Raw genomic sequence first — 24,071 nt, forward strand, 5'->3', positions numbered from 1 at the left:
CCTACCTCCCTGTAGCTCTCATCTATGACTGTCTCATTCTCCCTTATGAGTCAAAGGTCATCCAGCTGCTGCTCCAGATTCCTCACACGGTTTTCCAGATCGTCCAGCCGCAAGCACTTCTGGTAGATGTGACTCTGCGGGAGAGGGGATCCCCCAGGACTGCCACATCTCACAGGAGAGGCACATCACTGTCTCAGGAGGCATTGTAAAGACTAACTGGGAACAAGCTTGTCTTTCGCCTCTTCTCATCGAAGCCTCTTGAGTCAAAGCCTCAAAGCTTCACTCCTTCACTGGCCCACTCACTCACTGGCTGCTTTCCAGTGGTCAGTGTTGGTGGTCAAGAGTCAATGCAGCTCAGAATAGGCAAAGGTGGCAAACTTCTCACCCTGAAAGGTTTTAGTGAAGCAAAGCAGCTTCTCGGCTCGGATGTTGACAGTGTTTCTTCCTATAGATGCTGCCTGGCCTGCTGCGTTCCACCAGCATTTTGTGTGGCTTTAATTTCCAGCATCTGCAGATTTCCTTGTGTTTATGTTCTATGTCAAAATGACAGTTTTGAAGTCATATATGTAATCATTAAAGATTACTTTTTAGCTTTCAGCTCCAGAATTCTAATACAGTATGAATTCCATAGTCGTGGTGGTGGGATATGAACTCGGATCTCTGGACGATCACCAAACCTCTGGATAAGTGGCTCTTCTGAATGACAGGAGGGAAAAATTGGAATCAGCTTTCATTTCTGCATTCAGATGTCTGGAGCAGGGCTCAAGCCCTTCAGCTTCCAAGCCAGGAACAAGGGTACTGCTAACTCAAGAATCCAAAAGTCTTTATTGTAAAACAGAGATTGGCTTAATAAATGATTTTTATATGGCTGTAGAGTGCAGTTTATGGCATTTTGCCCTAACAAAATGAAAGGTAATGTAAATTGTTTGGTCAGTGGAGAATTCGGAATAAATTACCTGTAAGATTATATAAGCATGGTATATGTATACATACATAGACAGACAGACAGACAGACAGACAGACACACACACACACACATATATATATGTAAAATAAATTCGACTCTAATAGGGAATAATTTTTCTATCTGAAATTGCCACTGCTTTCAATTGCTGGTTTTTGTCATCTTAAAGTGGTATTAAAAGTCTTCATCTGAAGCCATATCTGAAATAGGATTATCCTGGAGATGAACTTCTGTTGCATAAAAATAATATTGCAGGCTCTTCTGGATTTATATAATATTGACTATATAAATCAAATGTAGTTGAGGTGTAGCAAGGAGTGACAATTCATTGCTGAATGTTCCTGATCCAGACATTAGATTAACGATCAGGAGCACTGATAAGAAACTCCATTTTGAGTTTAAGAGTTCAAACAATATCATAAAGAAAGCCCTTAATGAAACACAAAGAAAAATTCCATATGCATCACCAGCAAATAAAAAAAAATGTTGAAGAGACATTAGGACATTATTATATGCAGCTCTGGTCATCTACCGAGAGGAAAGGTATCATCAAAATTGAAAGATACATAGAAAATTTACAAGGTTGTTGCCATGACTTGAGGACCTGAGTTATTTGGGAAGGTTGAATAGTTTAGGATTTTATTCTCTGGAATGTAGGAGAATGAGGAGAGATTTACAGAGGTATACAAAATTATGAGGGGTATAGATATGATAAATGCAAGCAGGAATTTTCCACTAAAGTTGAGTGGGGTGAGAACTAGAGGCCATAAGTTAACGGTGAAAGATGAAATATTTATTGGGAACCTTAGGAAGATCTTCTTCACTTAGAGGGTGGTGTGTGATGAATGAGCTGCCAGCAGGAGAGGTGGATTTGGATTCAATTTCGACATTTATAGGAAATTTGGATAAGTATGTAGATAGGAGGGGTTTGGAGGGCTCTGGTCCAAGTGCAAATTGATGGGACAAGGTTTACTAAATGGTCCAAGGGCCCTGTTTCTGGGTTGTAGTGCTCAATGACTCTAGGATAAATGAACTAAAAGCCTAGTCAAAGATGCAAAAGAGAAATAGAGAGGGAGCGAGCAATTAGAGAGGGATTAACTTTATTTGTCACATGGATATTGATGCATTGAAACATATAGTGAAATACAGCATTTGTGTCAATGACCAACACAGCACAGGGATGTGCTGGGGACAGCCCACAAGTGTTGCCATACTTCCAGCACGATCAATGCATGGTCACATCTTACTAACCCTGACCTGTATGTCTTTGGAATGTGTGAGGAAACAGGAGCACCCGGATGAAACTCACTCAGTCATGAGAAGAACGTACAACAGTGGCAGGTATTGAATTCCAATCTTCTGATCACTGGTGTTATGCTAACCATTACACTACTGGGCTGCTCGTCAAAATCAAGTCAAGTTGAGTTTATTGTCATGTGCACTAATATAGTGGGGTACAAGTAGAATGAAAACTCTGGCCTATAATTGACTCCAAACTCTCAACAATGTGGTTGTCTCTTAAACTAGTGTAATAAGTTAATGATAGATGGGTTAGGGTTAAACCTAACCCTAACTCTAATCAACACAGGCCTGTCAATCAGCCTGTCAATCAATACAGCCTGGAATGATTCCCTTTGAATCAACTTGTCCCTGACAACCAAGGTGCTCTCCAAAGCTGGATGAATAATGAACTTCAGGATTTTTACCCAACATATGGGCATCTCCTTTCCTCTCACAGATTCTGCTCAACCTGCAGAGTTCCTCTAACAGAGTGCTTGTTGCTCTACAATGAAAACCTTGCTTACAGCAGCATCATAGGTATCGTAAACATGAAGTACACTGCAGATGCTGGGGTCAAAGCAACAAGTACAACAAGCTGGAGGAACTCGTCAGGACTGCCCTGACAAAGGGTCTTGGCCCGAAATGTTGACTGCTTATTTCCATGGATGCTGCCCAACCTGCTGAGTTCCTCCAGCTTGTTGTACGTGCAGCATCATAGGTTTGCAGGCTCAGACAACAAACCAGAATATAAATTATTGCTAAGTTGGTAAATTGATGTACTGAGACACAGTGAAAACAATTTGTTGCGCATGCCATCCATAAAAAATCATTTCATTACAAAAGGTAACCCAAGGGAAGACAATGACAGAATGCAGAATGAAGTGTTGGAGTTACAGAGAAAGTGCAGGCCAGGTAGATAATAAGTGCATGGGCAATAATGAGGTAGACTGTGAGGTCAAGATACATCTTATCATAGGTCAAAACCTTTTACTGATTATATCAAATAATGAAGGAAAGAAAAGGTTATGTGACTCAAGACATCGGTACAAAAAACAACACGGTCAGAGAGAAATTCATGGTAGAGATCATCCACATTTTACATTGCTGAGGTAGAATTAGGATTACATTGGCTAGTTCAGGAACTTAATTGCTGTATGAAAGTAACAGTTCCCTAACCGGTTGTATTGGACTTTATGCCCTGCACCTCCTGCCCAATGGCAGCACTGAGATGAACTTCAGAGCCTTGGCAACTGAAGACTGGTACAGGTGCAGTGGAAGAGATAAGGGATGTTATCCTATCTCAGCAAGTTCTAGGGCAGAGGAAATAAAGGGAGAGACAATGGAAGAGTATAAAAGCAAAACCTACGAGATTGAATTTAAGATGTTGCTTATTCAGCAGTCAATGTAGGTCGATAAATGGAAGGAGGGCGAAGGGAAGGTGCATGAGTTATGTCATAGATAGCAAGATCTTAGACGGCAAGAGGGCAGAGGAGAAGGCCGAGGTGGGAGAGTCAGGTCCAGAGGTAACAAAAGCATAGGTGAGAGTTTCAGTGTTAAGTTTGCTGAGAAGGTGTTGGAATCAGACTCTTACAGAGTTGGAGAAAGGAGACTGGAACTAGATATGGTCCTGTTGCCTGAAAACAGTTTGGAGTCAAAATATGACACAAGATCACAAATGGACAGCTGCCTGGAAAGTCACCATCAAGAGGCTCCCACAGTAGGTATATACGATTCTATTAGATCACCTAGGTAACTAAGGCCAACGCTCTCAGAAAGTTTGCATCATCACTGACTGGTTTTAAAATTCAAGACTGAAGTCTAGTTATCGGGTGTTCATTGAAACATTCCTGTTTGCATTTATCATTTGCGTTAACAACCAACACACCCGAGGGTGTGCTGGTAGCAGCCGCAAGTGTCGTCACACATTCCAGCACCAACAGATTTGGCAGAACACCACAAGCAACAAAATAACAACAGAAGAACAAGTCTTGTTCCTCCCTCCCACCAAAGTATATACACAATGTTCTAACCCCAAGACAGGCTGTCTTCTTTGACCTCCAGCCTCCAGTGGACTCAGATATTGACTCAGATCGACGGACATTAGACATAAGACATAGGAGCAGTATTAGGCTACTTGGCTCATTGACTCTGCTCTGCCATTCCATCATGGCTGATTTATTATCTCTCTCAACTCAACTTTCCTTCCTTCTCCCCGTAACCTTTGACACCATTACTGATCAAGAAACTATCAACTTCCACTTTAAATGTACCCAATGACTTGGCCTCCACAGATTCACCACCCTCTAACTAAAGAAATCCGTCCTCATCTTTTTTTCAAAAGGGTGTTCTTCTAAAGGGACACTGGGCCTTTGACTACCCTGTCAACTTGCAGTGACTCGCAAACTCTGGGCTCTGGCTCCATTATATTACCAAACCTTCTTGTACCTTGGAAAGGATACTGGACGATGATCAGTGGATAATTGAGTCGCTTCTATATGCTCCTGTAATAAATGGGACCACCACACTGACTGCCGCCGAGCTTCAGAAACCAGGAGGCCAGCAAGCTCAGCAAAACACCTTCCTTTCCGATCAGTCCACTCATCCATCTACCATTCTCTCCAGTCCCTTAATCCCCCACTGTCGCTGGGCTCATGCTTAAATGATGCACAAATTCTCTTGCATTAGAAGTGAAAGCCTTGAGAATTCAGATATGGTCATCCTTTACAGTGGGTGCTATTCAGTAATTTTTGTCCATTCTAATGTGTTTCACACTTATTTTATTGAAGAGGCATCTCAACACTGAGATGGTTCCACAATTTATGGACTCACTTTCAAGGACTTTACAACTCATGTTCTCAGTATTACAATTTATTATTTATTTATTATTATTATTTGCTTTTTTAGTAGTTTCACAGATTGTCCTCTTTTGCACGTTGACCTTTTGACAGCCTTCGAGTGCATTTTTCATTGATTCTATTGAATGTCATTGTTCGACTATGAATGTCCACAAGAAAATGAATCTCAGGGTAGTATACAATGACCTCCCATTCTTCCCCCTTACTTTCCAGTTGTGATGAAGGGTCTCAGCCAAAAACTTTGACTCTTTATTCCTTTCCATAGATGCTGCTTGATCTGCTGTGGTGTTACCCTGGACTTGTAGCTGTGGTGAACTACATATACCTGTCTGGACACGCCCCCACCCTCCCCCCCGCTGACTGCTCCTGTGGCTCCTCCCACAGACCCCGGTATAAAGGCAATTGGAGGCACAGCCCTGGCCTCAGTCTCCAGGATGTAGTATGGTGGTTACTTGCTGCTAGTTCTTTCTTCCAGCCAATAAAAGCCTATATCTCGTCTCACGTCTCCCAGAGTTATTGATGGTGTATCAGTAGCGCCTGCAGAATCTCTTCTGTTTACACTAAGTTAAATTCATCTTGATCTGGTCACTCACCTTTAGTTGGAAGCACAGGAAATGTAGATGCTGAAATCTGGAGCAACTAACAATCTGCTGGAGGAAAGCAATGGATCAGACAGCATCTGTGGGGGAGTGGGGCAAGAACTGGAATATGTACTTTGAACTTTAAACTTTGAGATGAGTGCAGCTGAAAAGTAGCTTTGAATATCAATGATTATTTCAGTGTGCATTGAAATGCTTTTATATTGCAATATAGCCAATCACAGCATCGTGGTTTGTGATGATTTGTCACAGCTGTAATGTCAGAAGTACGGTGGCCAATTAACGCCCAGTAAGATCCACAAACCAGAGATAAATTACTTGGCATAAAAAATGGGGATGAATTGAAGACTTTATTTTCAAATGACAGTGTATTATGCTGTAGATTCCCTTCCCTAAAAGGATATTGAAAATTTAATCTTACCTTTTAGAGGTAAATACTTGAAAAGGAGAAAATTTTGGGACTGTAAGGGGGGAGCAGGGAAATGGAGGGGCATATTGGTCGATCCACACACAAGGACAGTGGAAGGCATGGTCTCCAACTGTGCTATTTGCAATAAGAAAGAAGGGTTGATGGAGAAAATAATGGAGCATTGAACAGGTTAGTTCTGAAGGAAAGTGACTGATTTTCCCTCAGGGAAAAATGTCCCCCTGATATATGTTAATCATTATTCTTGTTTTCTGAGCAGCAGTACATTTGTATGCATGTCTTTCATCTCTGTAAAACTGCCAGATGTGCGATGGCACTGATGTGAAATGGAGAGTGTCCTTTCTCCGAAGTATGTGTCATTAGGTCTTGATTCACTAATCACAGCTACAACAGTAATATTTATCCTGACTGGAGTATCCAAAACTGTGTGTTTCTCTGAAATAAAATACATGAGATGTTATGCAGTTTTGGAGGCATAACATCATTAAAATGCAACAGACTTGAAAGTTACAGGGTTGGAAAATTTGTGAGTAAGATCACAGGAGTAAATAGCGCTTGCAGGAGTTGAGTGCATTAAACATTCAAATGTAACCCTCGGTTACACAGTGGCCACTTCAAGATGCATTAAAATGCTGACATAAGGTTATTCTTATTGAGGAAAGGTATTGTTCACAAGAAGCTGTTTATATGTTGTAATTGATTGGGAATGTGAATAAATGGCATACTAAATCAGTGCAAAATGCCAGAAAACTATAGATGAGTTCAGTCTTAAGGCTACACACAAAATGCTCGAGGAACTCAATGGGTCAAGCAGCATTTAGATTCAGATTTATGTCAAAGTTCAAAGCTCAAAGTAATTTATTATCAAAGTACATTGTATGTCACCATATACCACACTGAGGTTCATTTTCTTGTAGGCATTCATATTAGAACAAAAAAAAGCAGAAAAAAAGATAGACTACTGACAAAGACTGACAAACAATCATTCTGCAAAGGGAGACAACCTGTCCAAATACAAAAATACATAATATTGAGAACATGAGTCCATAGGCTATGGAATCAGTTTGGTGTTGAGGAGAATGAAGTTATCCACACTGGTTCAGGAGCCCGATGGTTGAAGGGTAATACCTAACACATGGACATTGAAACAGACAGTGAGATGTGTCATTTGCATTAACAACCAATACACCCGAGGGTGTGCTGGGAGCAGCCCACAAATATTGCCACATATTTTGGTACCAACATAGTATGCCCACAATCCTTGGAAGACCAAAACAGAACATAGCAAGCAACAAGACACCAACAAATCAATCTCTGTTCCTCCCTCTCTTACCTTCCCTCCCTCCCACCCACCTATGCTCATGGACAGTATTCCAACTCCAACATTTATGAAGGGAATTGGACAGTTAGCATTTGCAGTCAAGGCCCCAAACTGGACTGAAAGGTAGAGGGCAGATTACAAGTGAGAAAAGGGGTGGACCAAGAGATGGCAAAAGGATCTAGGTGAGGAAGGGTGATAGACAGATAAGTAAAAATAGTGGCAGAGGCTGGGTGGTGACGGGTGCAGATGACTAAAGGCTGCAGATGATGGAATCTGATTGGAGAGAGAGTAAGAGCATGGAATCATGTGAGGAAGATGGGAACAGTGGAGCAGGAATTCAGTTATTAATTGCTAATAGTAATTTTAGAATTTTATTCTGCTCACATGAGATTCTGTTTTTTATTTTCAATCAATGAGAGAGTGTGCAATACTTGATCTGCTATTAGGGAATGAGACAAGACAGGAAACAGAACTTTGTTTAGAGGGACACATTGCATCTAGTAATCACAATTCCATTAGTTTCAAAGTAAATATGCAAAAAGATAGGCCTATCTCTCATTGCTACATTTGTAAGTACCCACCTGCTTCAAAAGGTCAACAAATATACCAGTGCCCAATAAGAGCAGGGTGAGCAGACACAATTGTGGTGATAAAGTGCTCTGAGAGGCTGGTTATGTCTAGAATTAATTCTGTCCCTGCAAGGACATGGACCCACTGCAATTTGCCTATCGCCATACTAGGTCTAAGGCGGATGCAATCTCAATGGCTCTTTACCTGGCCTTAGGTCACCTGGACAATACAAATACCTATGTAAGGGTGCTGTTTATTGACTATGGCTCAGCAATTAACACAATCAATCCTACAGTTCTGATCAAAAAGCCACAGAATCTGGGCCTCTCTACCTCCCTCTGCAACTGGATCCTTGACTTCCTAACCGGAAGACCACTGATAATAAAAATTGTTGCACCTCAGGGGTGAGTGCTTGGCCCACTGCTCTACTCTCTCTACACCCATGACTGTGAAGCCAGACACAGCTCAAATGCCATCTGTAAATTTGCTGATGATTCACTTATTGATGGCAGAATCTCAGATGGTGACAAGAAGGTGTACAGGGGTAAGATATATCAGCTAGTTGAGTGCTGTCAATGTTAGTAAGATCAAAGAACTGATGTGAACTTCAGAAAGGGTAAATCAAAGGAACACACACCAGTCCCCATAGAGGGATCAGAAGTGGAAAGAGTGACCAATTTCAGGTTCCTTGGTGTCAGTATCTCTGAGGTTCTAACTTGGACCCGACATATCGATGCAGCTAAAAAGTAGGCAGAACAGCGGCTACATTTCAGTAGGAGTTTGAGGAGATTTGGCATGTCACCAAAAACACTTGCAAATTTCTATAGATGTACGGTGGAGAGCATTCTAACTGGCTTCATCCCTGTCTGGTATGGGGGCTACTGCAAAGGATCGAAGTAAGCTACAGAGAGTCAGCTCCATCATTGGCACTAATCTCCATAGTATCCAGGACATCTTCAAAGACTATGCCTCTAAAAGGAGGTGTTCATCATTAAGGACCCCCACCACCCAGGTCATGCCTTGTACTCATTGCTATGATTAGGAAGGAGGTAGAGAAGCCTGAAGGCACACGCTCAATGATTCAGGAACAGCTTCTTCCCCTCTGCCATCCAATTCCTAAATAGACATTGAACCCATGAACACTACCTCACATTTTTATTTCTATTTTTGCAATTACTTATTTAATTTAGCTATTTGTATATGTGTGTGTGTGTGTATATAAATATATGTATGTATGTATATATGTATGTATACACACAGTCACTGTAATTCACTGTTTTTTCTATTATTACGTATTGCATGCTACCGCTGTCGCAAAGACAACTCATTTCACGATATATGCCAGTGATATTAAACCAGATTCTGATTCTGTCTCTGTGTGAAAAACTTTGTCCCTCAGGGTCCTTTTAAATCTTTTCCCTCCCAATTTTAAGATGGTAATCTCTAGTTTTGGGGAAAAGACTGTGATCATCTACCTTATCTATGTATCTTGTGATCTGCTACACTTCTAGTCACCCTTCGACCACCTTCACTCCAAGGGAAAAATCATTAGGTTATCCTATTTCTAAACTCCAATCCTTCTTAGGTGAACATTGTTTTCCAAGTAACTTGTATTTGTTGGATACTTGGATGATGTAGTGTTGTCAAGATTTTTTTTCTCTATCTTATAGCTCAGAAGTGTTTAATTAGTTGTGAAGTACTTTTGAAAGCTGCAGCGATTGTGAAAGATGTTATAAGGGGCTGTTGCTTCCTTTACATTATAAACATCACAACTTAAATGGAATAGATTTTCATGACAAACTTGGGTCCACTTTATTTTGAAATTCAGTTACAGCTTCTGAAAGTTGGAGTGTAATTTGATTTTGTATATCATGGATGACTTTTTATCATCACATACTCAGCAATTCCAGCTTTGCTTCAGAGGGGCAGAGACTATTAATGAGAATTACTTAGGTCTGTAAATTACTTGCAGCAGGAATAATTTTCATGAGTGACATTTTCTGATTGCAGTATGAATACCATACTATCTGAGACACAGTTTATATTATTTTAATCTTTTCCATCTAAGCAACTGTCCTGAATTTCAAAATAAGCTGAAATTCTGTTCCCCTTTCGTCAACATAGCCTTGAAAACATAAATCTAATCTGGTATGTACTAGTGGAGTAAAAAGGTAGATACCTTGAGCACTGCACTTAATTTGAGAAATGAAGGTCATTCATAATTTTATTCCATTATTGCTATGTTTCACTTAATAGGGATTTGGAAGTAAAATGCAGTTACAACTGGTCTTCAGCTCAGTCTAACATTATTTAAACTTTCATTAGGGCAATGCAATCAGTCAAGTCTTGTAATGAAAGGGGAAGGATTATCTTTTGGGAATAATTATCCGCACGTGCATTTTGCTTACACTTCACATTCAGCATTGTTGTTTATTATTTATTTCTTTTTGGAGACAACATGCTAACACATCCTTCTAGCCCAATGAGCACATGAGATCGTAAGACAGGAGCAGAATTAGGCCATTTGGACCATTGAATCTGCTCTTCCTTTCCATGTGGCTGATTTATTATCCCTCTCAACCCGATTCTCTTGCTTTCTCCCCACAACCTTTGTTGCCCTTATTAAGAACCTATCAACCTCCACTTTGTATATACCTAATGACAGCCTCTACAGCTATTTGTTGCTATGAGTTCAACAGATTCAGTGCATTCTGGCTAAAGAAATTCCTCTGCATCTCTGTTTTATTCCTCCTCATCCCTGTTTTATTCTTCCTCATCCTTCTGTTGTGAGGCTGTGTTCTTGGGTGCTAGACTTCCCTACCATTGGAAAGATCCTATCTACTGCTATCCATCTACCACTCACCAACACTAATCCTACATTCACCCCATTTTTGGAATTCTCCTCACATACTCATGAACTCTTCCTGTTCTGACTGTTCACACACACAATAGGGGCAGAAGCAGCCTGCACGTCTGTGGGACGTGGGAGAAATCTGGAGCACTCAGGGGAAAACCCACATGATCACAAGGGGGACAAATAAACTCAAATCTGACAGCACCCGGGGTTAGGCTTGAACCAGGGTTTCTGGCACTATAAAGCAGTAGCTCTACCAGCTGCACCACAGTGATACTCACTATAACTTGAAGTCAAGAGTCATAAGTTCAAATCTCACAACAGGGACAAGGAGTTTTTTTTCTGGTAAAATGCTGTTTTAATAACAGTTACCATGAAATCAATAGAATGTAACCAAAACTTCTGTGATTCAGTAAGATCCATTCAGAAAAATATGCCTTTCTTTTTTTCTTTTGCTGGCAGTTAGCTCCACCTGCACGTAGCCATTAGTAGTGTTATTACAGTTACAACAACATAGATTCAATTCAGCTGTTGCCTCTGAGCCCATTTGCCCCATTCCTGTGTGGGTTTCCTTTGGGTGCTCCAGTTTACTTCCATATTCCAAACAGTTAGTTGGTGACACGAGTGTAATTGGCCTACATGGGGCTGAGGCTTTATAAGTCATTGTTCAGACTGCACTTGGAGTATTGTGAACAGTTTTGGGCCCTTTCTCTAAGAAAGAATGTGCTGGCATTGGGGAGGGTACAGAGGAGGTTCAAGAGAATAATCCTGGAAATGAAAGGGCTAATGCACGAGGAGTGTTTGATGGCTCTGGGCCTGTACTTGCTGGAGTTTGGAAGAATATTGAAAGTTCTAGATAGAGTGGTTTAGAACAGGATGTTTCCTATTGTGGGGAGCCTCAGACCAAAGGACACATGCTCAGAATAGAAGGATGTCCCTTTGGAACAGAGATGATGAAGAGGTATTTCTTTAGTCAGAGGGTGATGAATCTGTGGATGACATGGATTCCCTGGGCGGAAGGGTCATTTACATGCTATTTATTTCTATGTCTCAGTAACTTAACCATTACCCTACCACATCTGTCTTAGTGTAAATGATAGGGCATTACCAAATGAAAGATTTTCCTCCTTTTATGGCACAAATGGAGTTGTTGGAGTTACACTGATTCCGAGGGCTGTGTGAAAGAAATGACGTCACTGGGGTGAAGATGCGTACAACCCATTGAGCAAAACTGCAGTATTCACTAGCAGAGTCATAGAGTCATAGAAAATTACATAACAAAAACAGGCCCATCACCCTATCTAGAACATGCCAAACCATTTAAACTGCCTACACCCATTGAACTGCACTGGGATCATAGCCCTCCATAACCCTAACATCCATGCACATATCCAAACTGAAATGAAGCTCACATGTATGACTTATGTTGGCAGCTCATTCTACACTCTCACAACCCTCTGAGTGAAGAGTTTTCTCCTCATATTCCCCTTACACTTTTAACCTATCACACTTAACCCATAAACTCTCGTTGTAGTCCCGCCCAATCTCAGTGGAAAAAACCTCTTTGCATTTACCTTATCTCTGCCCCTCATAATTCTGGATACCTCTATCAAATCTTCCCTCAATCTTCTCATTCCAAGGAATGATGTCCTAACCGATTCAATCTTTCCTTATAACTCAGGTCCTCTAGACATGCCAACAACGTTTTAAAGTTTCACTGTACTCGTTCAACCTTATTTACTTCTTTCCTGTAGGTAGGTGACCAAAACTGTTCATACTCCTTTTTTTTCTCCAGTCCTGTTGAAGTGTTTCAGCCTGAAACGTCAACTGTACCTTTTTCCATAGACGCTGCCTGGCCTGCTGAGTTCCTCCAGCATTTTGTGTGTGCCACACATTAGGCTGCTTAACAAGCTACAAGCCCATGGTATTACAGGAAAGACTCTAGCATAATAAAGCTTTGGCTGAGTGGCAGGAGGCAAAGAGTGTGAATAAATGGAAACTTTTCTTTTTGGCTGCCAGTGATCAGTGGTGTTCCTCAGGAGTCTGTGTTGGGACCAATTCTTTTTACATTATTTGTAAATGATTTGGATGATGGAATTGATGGCTTTTGTGCAAAGTTTGCAGACAATATGAAGATAGGGGGAGGGGCAGGTATTTCTGAGGAAGTAGAGAGACCACAGAAGGACTCAGATAGATTAGGAGAATAGGCAAAGAACTGGCAGATGGAATACAGTGTCAGGAAGAGTATGGTCATGCACTTTGGTAAAAGAAATGAAAGGGTAGATGATTTTCTAAATGCAGAGAGAATACAAAAACTGAGGTGCTAAGGGACTTCGGAGTCATTGTGCAGGATTCCCTAAAGATTAATTTACAGGTTGAGTCTGTGGTGAGGAAGGAAAATGTAAGTTTAGCATTCATTTCAAGAGGACCAGAATACAAAAACAAGGATGGAATGTAGAAACTTTATAAAACACTGGTGAGACCTCACCTGGAGTATTATGGACAGGTTTATGACTCTTATCTTGGAAAGGGTGTACTGAAGCTGGAGAGGGTTCAAAGGAGGTTCATGAAAATAATATGAGAATTGAATGGCTTGTCATATGAAGAACATTTGATGGCTGTGGGCCTGTATTCACTGGAATTTAGAAGAATGAGGGGAGACATCATTGAAGCCTATTAAATGGTGAAAGGCCTGATAGAGTGGATCTATGGTGTTTCCTATGTTGGGAGAGTCTAAGATCAGAGGACACAGCCTCATATAGAGTAGTGACTTTTTAGAATGGAGATGAAGAGGAATTCCTTTAGCTGGAGGGTGGTGAATCTGTGGAATCCTTTGCCACAGACAGCTGTGGAGGCCAAGTCACTCCTGACTTCTGAATTCCAGTCCTCTAAATTCGCACTAATTTTGCTCTACTATATGCCCTCTCTTTGGCTTTTATGTTGGCTTTGACTTCTCTTATTAGCCACAGTTGTGTCATCTTACCATTAGAATACTTCGTCCTCTTTGGTAGGCATACAGTATATCTTGTGCCTTCCAAATTGTTTCTGAAAATTCCAACCACTGCTGCTCTGTCATCATTGCTGCCAGTGTTCTTTTCCAGTCGATTCTGGCATAATCCTATCTCACAACTCCGTAATTCCCTTCACTTCACTGTAATACTGATACATCTGACTTTAGCTTCCTCTTCTCAAATTTTAGAATGAATTCAATCATATTATGTTCATTTTCCTTTAAGGGTTCTTTTCAAGTCAAGTCAAGTCACTTTTTATTGTCATTTCGAACATAACTGCTGGTACAATACACAGTAAAAATGAGACAACGTTTTTCAGGACCGTGGTGCTTCATGAAACAATACAAAAACTACACTGAGCTATGTAAAACAACACAAAAACTACACTAGTCTACAGAAACATGAAGAAATCTGCAGATGTTGGAAATTCAAGCAACACACACAAAATGCTGGTGGAACACAGCAGGCCAGGCAGCATCTATAGTGAGAAGCACTGTTGATATTTCGGGCCGAGACCTTTTGCCAGGACTAGACTACAGACCTATCCAGGACTGCATAAAGTGCACAACAGTGCAGGCATTACAATAAATAATAAACAAGACAATAGGTGCAGTAGAAGGCAGTAAGTTGGTGTCAGTCCAGACTCTGGGTATTGTGGAGTCTGATGACTTGGGAGAAGAAACTGTTACATAGTCTGGTTGTGACAGCCTGAATGCTTCGGAGCCTTTTCCCAGATGGCAGGAGGGAGGTGAGTTTGTATGAGTGATGCGTGGGGTCCTTCATAATGCTTTGCTTTGTGGATGCAGCATGTGGTGTAAATGTCTGTAATGGTAGGAAGAGAGAGAGTTTACCTTATACTCTCTAATCAATTCTGGTTCATTGCACAACACCCAATCCAGAATAACTGATCCCATAGTGGGCTCAACCACAAACTGCTCGAAAAAGCCATCTCTGAGGCACTCTAAATTCCCACTCCTGTAATCCAGCACCAACCTGATTTTCCCAATCTTCTCAAATATTGAAGTCCCTCTTGACTATTGTAACAGTACCTTTTTGGCATGCTTTTTCCATCTCCCATTATAATTTGCATCCTTACCACTTTTTGGAGTCTGTATACAACTTCCATCAGGGTCTTTTTACCCTTGCAGTTCCTTAGCTCTACGCACAATAATTCAACACCCTCTGACTCTATGTCACCTCTTTCTAATGATTTGATTTAATTTTTTACCAACAGAGTAACACCACCCTGTCTGCTTTCCCGTCTGTCCTTTTGATTCAATATGTATCCTGGGACATTAAGCTCCCAACTATAATCTTTCAGCCATGATTCAGTGATGCCTACAGCATTGTACCAGCCAGTCTGTAACTGTGCTGCAAGTTCATCTACCTTATTCCATATATTGTGCTCATTCCGATACAACATTCCAGTTCTATATTTACCCTTTTCGACTTTGTCCACCCTTAACATTGCAAATCGTCCTGTTGACTGCAATTTTTCCTTATCAACAGACTCTGCTCACTACATATTACCTCTGTTTGTAAACTAGCTACCTCATCTTCAGCACTATTATAAGACTAGAAGACCATAGTACATAGGAGCAGAATTAGGCCATTTGGCCTGTCGAGCCTGCTCTGTCATTCAATCATGTCTGATCCTCTTTCCCCTTCTCAGCCCAACTCCCTGGCCTCCATAGCTGCCTGTGGTAATAAATTCCACAAATTCACCATCCTCTGGCTAAAGAAATTTCTCCTTATCTCTGTTTTAAATGGATGCCCCTCTACTCTGAGACTGTGCCTACTTGTCCTAGATTCCCCATGATGGAAAACATCCTTTCCACATCTACCCTTTCAACATTCAAAAGGTTTCCATGAGATCCTCCCCCATCCTTCTAAATTCCAGCGAGTACAGACACAGAGCTGTCAAGTGTTCCTTTCATTCCCAAAATTATCCTTGTGAACTTCCTCTGAATCATCTCCAATGTCAGCACAGCTTTTCTTAGATGAGTTCACAATACTCAAGATGAGGCCTCACCAGTGCCTTATAAAGCCTCAGCATCATATCCCTGCTCTTGTATTCTAGACCACTTGAAATGAAGGCTAACATTGATTTGTCTTCCTGACCACCGACTGTACCTGCAAGTTAACCCTTAGGTTATTCTGCACAAGGACTCCCAAGTCCCTTTGCATCTCAGATTTTTGGATTTTCTGCCCGTTTAGAAAATAGTCTGCACATTTATTTCTACTACCAAAGTGCATGACCATGCATCTTCCAACATTGTATTTCATTTGCCACTCACTTGCTCATTCTCTGAATCTAAGTCCTTCTGCAGCCTACCTGTTTCCGTAACACTACCTGCCCCTCCACCAATCTTCATATCATCAGAAAATCTGGCAACAGAGCCATTATTTAATCATCTAAATCATTGGCATGCAGCATTAAAAGAAGCAATCCCAACACTAACCCCTGCAGAACACAACTAGTCACTGGCAGCCAACCAGAAAAGGATTATTTTATTCCCACTCATTGCCTCCTTCCAATTAGCCAATGTTTTAACCATGCCAGTAACTTTCCTGTCATACCATGGGCTCTTAACTTGGTAAGCAGCCTCATGTGTGGCACTTTGTCAAAGATTTTCTGGAAGTCCAAATATACAACATCCACTGCATCCCCTTTATCTATCCTATGTACAATCTCCTGAAAGAATTCCTACAGGTTTGTCAGGCAAGATTTTCCCTTAAGGAAATCATGGTAACTTTGTCCTATCTTATTCTGTGTTTCCAAGTACTCCATTACCACATCCTGAGGGAGACATCAGTCAGTCCGGATCAGGAGCAGCATCTCCAACACCATCACACTGAGCACGGGGGCCCCCCAGGGCTGTGTGCTCAGTCCACTGCTGTTCACTCTGCTGACCCATGACTGTGCTACAACACACAGCTCGAACCACATCAAGTTCGCCGATAACACGACCGTGGTGGGTCTCATCAGCAAGAACGACAAGACAGAGTACAGAGAGGAGGTGCAGCAGCTAACGGACTGGTGCAGAGCCAATAACCTGTCTCTGAATGTGAACAAAACAAAAGAGATGGTTGTTGACTTCAGGAGGGCATAGAGTGACCACACCCCTGCTGAACATCGACGGCTCCTCGGTAATGATCGTTAATTGCACCAAATTTCTTGGTGTTCACCTGGCAGAGAATCTCACCTGGTCCCTAAACACCAACTCCATAGCAAAGAAAGCCCAGCAGCATCTCTACTTTCTGCGAAGGCTGAGGAAAGTCCATCTCCCACCCGCCATCCTCATCACATTCTACAGGGGTTGTATTGAGAGCATCCTGAGCAGCTGCATCACTGCCTGGTTCGGAAATTGCACCGACTTGGATCACAAGACCCTGCAGCGGATAGTGAGGTCAGTTGAGAAGATCATCAGGGTCTCTCTTCCCACCATTACGGACATTTACACTACACGCTGCATCTGCAAAACAAACAGCATTATGAAGGACCCTATGCACCCCTCATACAAACTCTTCTCCCTCCTGCCATCTGGGAAAAAGCACCGAAGCATTCGGGCTCTTATGACCAGACTATGTAACAGTTTCTTCCCCCAAGCCATCAGACTCCTCAATACCCCGAGCCTGGACTGACACCAACTTACTGCCCTCTACTGTGCCTATTGTCTTGCTTATTATTTATTGTAATGCCTGCACTGTTTTGTGTACTTTATGCAGTCCTGGGTAGGTCTGTAGTCTAGTGTAGTTTTTTTGTCTGTGTTGTTTTTACGTAGTTCTGTGTAGTTTTCCTACTGTTTTATGTAGCACCATGGTCCTGAAAAACATTGTCTCATTTTTACTGTGTACTGTACCAGCAGTTATGGTCGAAATGACAATAATAAGTGACTTGACTTGACTTGACTTGACAATTGACTCCAACATCTTGCCAACCACTGAGGTCAGGCTAACTGGTCTATAACTTCCTTTCTGCTCTGCTTTCCTCCTTTCTTATCTGCCTTTCCTACATTACTTCTTGCATTGAAATATAGACAGCTCAGGACACTAGTTGCATCCCCACACATTTTAATTCCTCTTCCCATTCCCATTCTGATATGTTTATCCATGGCCTCCTCTACTGTCACGATGAAGCCACACTCAGGTTGGAGAAACAACACCTTATATACCAGCTGGGTAGCCTCCAACCTGATGGCATGAACATTGACTTCTCTAACATCCGTTAATGCCCCTCCTCCCCTTCTTACCCCATCCCTGACATATTTAGTCATTTGTTTTTTTTTCTCTCTCTCTCTCTGCCCATCACTCTGCCTGTTCTCCATCTTCCTCTGGTGCTCCCCTCCCCCTTTCTTTCTCCCTAGGCCTCCCGTCCCATGATCCTTTCCCCTCTCCAGCTCTGTATCACTTTCACCAATCACCTTTCCAGCTCTTAGCTTCATCCCACCCCCTCCGGTCTTCTCCTATCATTTTGCATTTCCCCCTCCCTCTCAAATTTCTTAGTATCTTTCCTTTCAGTTAGTCCTGACGAAGGGTCTCGGCCTGAAACGTTGACAGTGCTTCTCCCTATAGATGCTGCCTGGCCTGCTGTGTTCCACCAGCATTTTGTGTGTGTTGTGTCAACATTTTGATTCCCTGCTTTGACTGAGGTCTTACCAACATGTGCCTCCACAACTTCTCCACTAACTGTTTTGGCACTCTGGTTTCCATTCCCCTGCAAGTATAGTTTAAACCCCATGGTGCAGCATTTACAAATCTTCCTGCTAGGATATTTAACCCCTCTAGTTCGGGTGCGAACAGTCCATTCTGTACAGGTTCCCCCTTCCCTGGAAGAGAGCTCAATGATCCAAAAATCTTATGCCCTCCCTCCTACACCAACTCCTCAGCCGCATATTAAAATGTATAATCTTCCTAGTTCTGGCCTCACTAACACGTGGCATGGATAGCAATCCTGAGATTGCAACCCTAAAGATCCTGCCATTTAACTTATCACATAACTTCCTGAACTCCCTTTTCAGAACCTTGTCACTTGTCTTACCCAGGCCATTGGTACCTACATGGACCACGACTTCTGTCTGTTCACCCTCCCACTTAAGAATGCTGAGGACTGGATCTGAGATGTTCCAGACACTGGCGACGAGGAGGAAACATTTCATCTGGGAATCTCATTCTCGCCCACAGAATCTAACTAATGAATTTCCCATTACCACAGCATGCTTCTTTTCATTCCTCCCCACCCACTCACTTCTGAGTCACAGAGGCAGACTCTGTGCCAGAGACCCGACCAGTGTGACCTTCCTCTGTATCCAAAGTGATATATATCTGTTGTTGAGGGGAATAGCTGCAAGGCTACTCTGCATTGGCTTCTTGACGGCTTTCCCCTTCCTGACAGTCATCTAGTTTCCTGTGTCCTGCACCTTTGGTGTAACTACCTCTCTATATGTCGTATCTATCATCCCCTCAGCCTCCCGAATGATCCACAGTACATCCAGTTCCAGCTCCAACACCTTAACATGGTTTGTGTGAAGCTACAAGGCTTCATGGTGATTTAGACAAGTTCAATGAGTTAGCAAATACATCCCAATTGCAGAGTAATATGACTGAATTTGAAATTATCTACTTTGCTAAGAAAAACACAAAGGCAGAATATTAAAAAGATTAGAATTATTTGCCACATGTCCATTGAAACATTTAAATATAAACATCTGTGTCAATGACAAATACACTCTAAGAATTGTGCTGGAGGGCAGAGCACACAATTCTAGTGCCAATATAGCACGCTGACTACTTACTAAGCCTAATCCTAACCGTACATCTTTGGACCATTAGACATAGGAACAGAATTTGGCCATTCTGCCCATTGAGTCTGCTCTGCAACGTGTGTGGAAGCTGGAGCACCCAGAGGAAACCCAAGTAGTCACGAGGTGAATTTCCAAACTCTTTATAGACAGTGATAGGAATTGGATCCCGTTCGATATTGCTGGCATTGTAAAACACTGCACTAACCTCTGTGCTACTGTGAATAGTGAATGGTGATAGATAGTGAAAAGCTAATGTTAAAGAAAGATCCCAGAAGGCAAAAATGCAAGGGGAAACAAGCAGCTCGGAAGGTTATTAACTGGCATGGACATGATAGGCTGAATGGATTTCTAACACATTATAAAACTGTACTTCCATGATTCTGTGATTTGGGAAAACACAGTGAGATATTAGGGGTGACAGGTTAGCATAGTGGTTAGCACAATGCTATTACAGTGACAGTGACTCTGGTTCAATTCTGACACTGTCCATAAGGAGTTTGGATGCTCTCTCTGTGACTGTGTGGGTTTCTTCCAGGTGCTCCAGCTTCCACTCACATTACAAAGACCTACGGGTTAGGTAGGAAAATTGGTCACATGGGTGTACTTGGGTGGTGGGGGTTCGTCAGGCCAGAAGAGCCTGTTACTACATATCACTCTAAATAAAAAATGTGCTGGAAGTCAGTGGAAACAATATGCTGTGATTCACCCAAACCCACTGTTGTAATTGAGTGATCCCATTCAGAAATTAACCTTCTGACCCCCTGGCAGCAGGAAGAGGAACTAATGAAGTCAACAGCCCAGGATGATGAAACTGCTGTGTGTCTACAATATTAAAAAGGGAAATTCTCAAGATTAAGTGGAGGGTAGTAGTTGCAGAAAGCTTCCTAATGTACCTGCAATCCTATTGAGATCAATAAGCACCTCTAAGTGATTAGCCAATTAGAATAGCAACATGGTTGTTAAACAGAGAGGAATAGTTTGATTACAAGGAGAGTACAGCTGGAATCTCTGCTCAGGAAAGTATTCATCCAAATCACATTAAATAATTTAGTAGATGAGTGGTCATTGACCATAAAATGAGAAAAATCAAACTATAGCAGCAATTTTGACTATATCTGTTAACAATAAAACTTACGTGTTTAATCAGATTCATGGCTAGGATTCAGCCATTAATGATGACATTTGCCAATGAGAAAGAAAACTGTGCTCAAAGATCTACCGTCCCCTGGTGTATGGGCATCCTCATTTTCAACGCTTCATTGCTTTTGGTTAAGGGATTTCCAGGATACAACAAACAAGATGCTGGAAGAACTTGAATGGTCAGGCAGCATCTGTGGAGCAAAATGCACAGTCGATGCTTCCAGAAGAAGGGTCTTGATCTAAAATATTGACTGTCTATTCCTGTCAACCAGATCATCAATCTCTCTCCTGCATGTTTCCTTGTCACCATTTGAGATTGTACTGGCTACAGTGCTGGATCAGAGTGTAAAATTGTTATTTTTTGATAGATTAAATTTTCTGATGCTTGCTTATACTTTATTGTGTAATTTTTTCAGTGAATTTTCCAGTGATTGTGGTATAGCCGCTTCTACATTTTTTCAGAAACTTCTTAGTTATTCTGTTGCAAAGTTTGCAGGTAATATGAAGACAGGTAGGACAGGTTGTTTTGAGGAAATAGAGATGCCACAGAAGGACTTAGACAGATTAGGAGAATGGTCAAAGAAGTGGCAGATGGAATAATAGTGTCAGGAAATGTATGGTCATGCATTTTGGTAGAAGAATTAAAAACATACTTTCTAAATGGAGAGAAAGTTTATAAATTCAAGGTGCAAAAGGGAGTCCTTTTGCAGGAATCTCTAAAGTTAATTTTCAGGTTGAGTGGGTGATGAGGAAGGCAATTGCAATATTAGCATTCATTTTGAGGGGTCTAGAATATAAAAGCAACAATATAATGTTGAGGCTTTATAAAGCACTGGTGAGGCACTTGGAGGATTAGGGTTTTGGGTCTCCTGTTTAAGACAGGATGTACTGACATTAGAGAAGGTTCAAAGGGGGTTTATGGAAATGACTCTGGCTTGTCATAAAAGGAGTGTTTGATGATTCTGGGTCTCTACACACTGGAACTCAGAAGAATGAGAGGTGACCTCATTGAAATCTATAGAATGTTGAAAGGCCTGTAACACTTACGCGACAGACTGGTATATGTTTAGGGGGAAATTTCCAGCCTCTCGCCAACCCCACCTCCTGTATACGCAGTTGCTGTGGAAAACGCAGCGTCGCACACACAATATCAAGCTCACACCAGATACAGTTATAGAATATACTTTAAGGATTTTACTAAAACTAAGTAGTTACTAATGATACAGTATATATGAAGGAAAAGAAAATAAAGAAAAAGGCGCCAAACTTATCAGAGTTCAGTCAATTTAGTGCACATCATTGGAGCTCAACCATCAAACCATTCAACCCATCTTTGCTCTCCTCCGACCTCCATGACCTCGCACCTGGGACCACCTGAAGTGGTCGACTGAGCAGTGCAGCAGATGTCCACCTTCTTTGGCATCTTCTTCCCCGATTCCCAAAAAGACCGCGAAATCCCAGCTCCCAGACCCACAAGAAAAAAAATGACATCCAACACCATTGGTTAACAACTGAATACAATCCCCGTTATCAGCAATTCTAAACCTAAACAGGCTGCGAGAAGCTTCGAGAATGCTCTGCAAGACAACATTCTCTCACCAGTTAGCATAACAAAGAAGCAGTTTTACTTTTAACAAACAAAGAAGCCATTTTGATTAACATACGCAGTGCAGGCCCCTTTAGAGTGGATGTGGAGAGAATGCTTTCTATGGTGGTGGAGTCTAAGACCAGAGGACCCAGTCTTAGAATCGAGGGATGTCCTTCTAGAATGGAGAAGAGGAGGAATTTCTTTAGCCAAAGAGTGGTGAATCTGTGGAATTCATTGTCACAGGTAGCTGTAGAGGCCAAGTCAATGGGTATATTTAAGGCAGATGTTGATAGATTCTTGATTAGTTAAGGCATTAAGGGATGTGTGGAGAAGGCAGGAGACTGGGGCTTAGAGGGAAAATGGATCAGCCATGATGAATTGGTGAAGCAGATTTGATGTGCCAAATGGCCTAATTATGCTTCTCCATCTTACAGTTTTATGGCCTAACACCTTCAGAGCATTTTACAAGAATAAATTTGTAAGTAGCAAAAGTGACATGAAAAAGAAACTTCTCATGCAGGGGTTGGCTGTTATCTGGAATTTACTCCCAAGGGTAATAATTGAGGAAGATTTCATTGTAATACTTAAAAGGGACCTTGATAAATAGATGAATTAGATCACTTTTATTTTTACATCAAAACATCAAAACATACAATGAAGTGCATCAATGATCAACACAGTCTGAGAATACAACAGAGACAGTTTGCAAGTGTTACCCTGCTTCTGGCACCAACATAGCATGCCAAATTCAGGTTCAAGATGAATTGTCATTCAACCGTACATGAATACCCATGAATACAGCCAAATGAAACAGCACTACTCTGAGGCCAAGTTGCAAAACGCAGTACCCAGAGTCATACACAGCACCAGGTACATATTAGATAGCAAGTAAACATAGCCACACACAAAAAATACATATATAGACCAAGTTCCTGAGTGACATATCCTGTAAACTGATGGAGGATGGGTGTTATTGGCAAGAACAAACAGTACTCAGCAGATTGGTACACGCAATCCAGCAGTCAAACACAGAGGGCAGCGCTGACAGGAGGGGCCAGCCACCAATGCAGCACAGATGCTACACTACACTAGCTCCAGTTTCTCACCTCGCCTGTTGCAACAGGTAAGATCAAGGCTTGAAGTCTAGTCCTCACTATAACTGAGACCCCACAGCCCCCAACATTTGTCTCACCAATAAACAAGGGAAACAGAGTTGCAGCATTTTACAGTCCAACAGAGAAATCACCGAGACAATCACTGGCTGTTAAACTGCACACCATCTTCATGCACCAACTCCAATGCCTTCCTGTAGCAGGCAGTATCACGGTCCGCACCAAATTCAGCTCCTCCACCAATAGGCAGCTCGCTGATGGGGTAGGTCTACAATACCTGAAGTTATTAATTTCCAGTATTGTCTTGTAATTATAATAAAAAGACATTTATAAAAGATAAAAACACTTTGGTTGGGCCCTCCAAGTGGCCACCACATCCGAACGCACCGCTGTCTTACAAGCCCACAACTTACTAACTGTAACAGTACATCTTTGGAAAGTGGGAGGAAACTGGAGCTCCTGGAGGAAGCAAAGAGGACGTACAAACTTCTTACAGGTAGCGGTGGAATTGTAATAGCTAACTGCTTTGTTACCATCCCACTCAT

This window comes from Hypanus sabinus, chromosome 13 (assembly GCF_030144855.1).
Source record: "Hypanus sabinus isolate sHypSab1 chromosome 13, sHypSab1.hap1, whole genome shotgun sequence".
Taxonomy (NCBI): Eukaryota; Metazoa; Chordata; class Chondrichthyes; order Myliobatiformes; family Dasyatidae; genus Hypanus; species Hypanus sabinus.